Source organism: Lynx rufus, unplaced genomic scaffold (assembly GCF_022079265.1).
Source record: "Lynx rufus isolate CCGP_SWC_20201006 ecotype Redwood Valley unplaced genomic scaffold, mLynRuf1.p SCAF_3, whole genome shotgun sequence".
Taxonomy (NCBI): Eukaryota; Metazoa; Chordata; class Mammalia; order Carnivora; family Felidae; genus Lynx; species Lynx rufus.
Genome location: NW_025814845.1, coordinates 115646724 through 115650359, shown reverse-complemented (window position 1 = coordinate 115650359; position 3636 = coordinate 115646724). Strand labels below are relative to the sequence as shown.

At 49.9% G+C, this 3636-nt stretch overlaps 1 pseudogene; it reads right to left on the bottom strand.

The window, feature by feature from the left end:
* Positions 1-2549: 2549 nt before the first annotated feature.
* On the bottom strand, positions 2550-3226 carry LOC124521141 (28S ribosomal protein S26, mitochondrial-like; annotated as a pseudogene).
* Positions 3227-3636: the final 410 nt, after the last annotated feature.

Genomic DNA, 3636 nt, shown 5'->3' with positions numbered 1-3636 from the left:
GTTCCCTTGTGCTCCTTCCTAGTAAATCCTTACTCCCAAATCCTGACTTCAGGCAACCACTGATCTCTTGTATATTGTTATATTTTCATTTTGCTTTTTCTAGAGTTTTATATAAATGAAATATACACTATATATTCTTCAGCATACTGCTTTTGTGATTCATCCATGTTGTTGTGGGTGTGTCTTTTTAAAGAAATTTTTTAAAGTATTTATTTTGAGAGAGAATGAGCATGAGTGGGGGAGTTGCAGAGAGGGAGACAGAGAGCATTCCAAGGGGTCTCTGTGCCACCAACATAGAGCCCGATGTGAGGCTCAAACTCACCAACCGTGAGATCATGACCTGAGCCAAAATCAAGAGTTGGACGCTTAACCAACCGAGCCACCCAGGTGCCCCAACTCTTTTTTTTTAATGTTTATTTATTTTTGAGAGAGAGAGAGAGACAGAGAGAGAGAGAGAGAGAGAGAGAGAGAGAGAGAGCACGAGTAGGGAAGGGGCAGAGACAGAGAGGGAAGCACAGAATCCGAAGCAGGTTCCAGGTTCTGAGTTGTCAGTGCAGAGCCCGATGTGGGGCTCGAACGCTGGAACTGTGAGATCATGACCTGAGCTGAAGTTGGATGCTTAATCAAGTGAGCCACCCAGGTGCCCCCTCTCTTTCTCTCTCTTTTTCTTAATGTTTATTTTTTTTATTCTTGAGAGACAAAGAGAGAGAAAGAGAGAGAGAGAGAGCACAAGTAGGGGAAGGGCAGAGAGAGAGAATCTGAATCTGAAGCAGGCTCCAAGGTATGAGCTGTTTGTTAGGGTCTGATGCAGGGCTCGAACCCACAAATTGTAACATCATGACCTGAACTGAAGTCAGCCACTTAACTTGCTGAGCCACCCAGGTGCCCTGTTGTGTGTCTCTTTAGTTCCCCTCATGTTATTACTGGAAAGTATTCCATATATACTACAGTTTGTTTATTCACTCACCTGTTATTGGACATTTGAATTGTGTCCAGCTTTGGCTTTTAAGAATAAAGTCCTTTTGGAGCTCCTGGATGGCTCAGTTGATTAAGTGTCCAACTCGTGGTTTCAGCTCAGGTCATGATCTCATGGTTTGTGAGTTTGATCCCTGCATCAGGCTCTGTACTGGTAGCTTGGAGCCTGCTTGGAATTCTCTCTCTCTCTCCCCCCCCCCCCCCCGCCTCTCCCCTGCTCACATTGTATCTGTCTCTCTCAAACAAACTTAAAAAAAAAAAAAAAAGAACCAAGTCCTTTGGACATTCATGTGCTAGTCTTTGTGTGGACTTGGATAAATGCCTAGGAGTACAGTTGCTGGATTGTGTGGTAAATGTACATTCATAAAAAAGATAAATTCTTTTTCAAGTGGCTCTTACCCAGGAAGACAATCTCATTCTGAGAAGATAAATTAGAGGTTTGTTTTTAAAGTAAGATTATTTTCTCTTTTTGTGGTAATACATATATACAACCTCCCTTTAAGACATTTAATCATTCAAACAACAGAAGAACAGCCTCACTTGTGACTCCTCCTTCCCTTCCAGATAACTCTTTTTTTTTTTTTTTTTAGTTTTTATTTATTTATTTTGAGAGAGAGTGAAGGCCCAAGTTGGGGGAGGGGCAGAGAGAGAGAGAGAGAGAGAGAGGGAGGGAGGGGCAGCAAGAGAAACGGGGAGTGAGGATCCCAAGCAGGCTCTGCACTGTGAGCGCAGAGCCAGAAGTGGGGCTCCATCCCACAAACCTATGAGGTCATGACCCGAGTGGAAACCGAGTCGGATGTTTAAGTGGCTGAGCCACCCAGGTGTCCCTCTCCCAGGTAACTGTTACTCAGTTTCCTTGGAAGGAGCCTGCCCAAGGCACCTGGGCATCTGCCCAAGTGCCTGGGCCAGCAGGACAGAAGGAACAGGAGGTGCCTCAGCAGCACTGAGCAATTGGGTCCCTTTCTCAATGGCTCCTGGTCTTGCTAGCTATGAAAGGATTACTTTTCACTTTTGCAGAATAATTATAAAGAAGGACTGGTTATTAAGAAACAGGTATGCTTTTCCCAAGAATACACAGTGTTTGAGAAACATAGGCAGATTCTTTCTTCTGGTGCTCATTTTTTAAGACCCCATTTGAGCCACAGCCCTCTAGGTACTTCTTAAAAAGAAGTTTAAGTTTCTTTGTGAGTGTGCATGTGTTCCAACACATTTTATTTACAAAAATAGGCAGCAGGCCAGATTGGGCCCAAGGACTGTAATTTGCCAACCACTGCCCTCCATGACCACTGAGTAGATGACCTGGCTCCCTGGGGGACTATGGTCCGTTCTGCTCCTCCGTGAGATGGAAACCTCTAAGGTCTGGTGCTTTGCTGAGTTGTACGTGTGTGCAGCACAGGATACTGCGTATGGGAGTTTCTGACCAAGTGATGGCTGCAGAGGCCACCATGTAAGGGCCCCACCGGGACAGGTTGAGCCTCCTTCTTCATAAGAAACTGGTTGATTCCAGATCAGGCCCAACCCTCCCACCCGCATACACACATGGGCCCTGGGTGGGTACTGTCCTCACTGGACACTTAAGAGCCCTTGTGCCGGGACCTGCCCACCAGCCCCTCTCTGGTGATGGCCTGGTTGTAGCTCTTCTGGGAGTCCAGCGCTTCTTCCACCCCCACCTCCAGGTTGTCTTGGGTGATGAAATGTTTTTGCCTCCTCCTGCAGCTGCAGCACTTCCTGCTCCTTGAGCTGCAGGGCCGCCGTCTGCTGCACCTGCCGCTGCTTCTGCTCAGGCCCCTCCTGCCGCAGCCTCGCCAATCGCTCAGCCCGAGCAACAGCTGGTTCTCCGCCTGGTTCCAGGCCCTCAGGTCGCGGTGCTCAGCGGTATCCCGCAGCACCTTGCGCTCTGCAGGGACAGCGCCCGGGCCTCGTGCACCTTCTTCTGCATCTCGGAAGCGAAGCGAACTCCAGCCCGGGCGGAGACGCGCGCAGAGTCGGCGCCCTCTGGGCGAGCCCGCTTCGACACACCACCCACGGGGCCGACGGCAGCCTCTTCCCTGTCACACACACCTGAGGGCGCGCACCTTCTGGCGGGACTCAACGGGATCCACCACGGGCGGGTCGCCACGCACCCACCCTTGCACTTGGCCGGCGGGTCCTGGCGGGTCTTGTGGCCGCGCATGGGCAGCAGCAGCGGGGCTCGGAGGCCCGCCCAGGGGCCCCGCACCCAGGCCTCCAAGAAGCTTACGTTTTGTAACATGTCTGTGCTCCAGTCATGTCTTCCCGAAGATACACCCTAAGTGGAGATTTAGCAAGCACCTGATCTTTTCTTAAGCTTTTTTTTTTTTAATGTTAATTTATTCTTGAGAGAAGGGGAAAGACAGAGCATGAGCAGGGGAGGGGCAGAGCGAGAGAGCGACACAGAATCCGAAGCAGGCTCCAGGCTCTGAGCTGTCGGCACAGAGCCCGATGGGGGGCTTGAACCCAGGAGCTGCGAGATCATGACCTGAGCTGAAGTTAGACGCTTAACCGACGAAGCCACCCAGGCGCCCCAAGCACCTGATCTTTTCAACACCTGGAAGATGTGGGTACTAGCCATTGGGCGTTCTCTTTTCAAACGGTAAATTTATCCCAATTTTATCTATTTTGGGGATGGGACCGAGACACTTT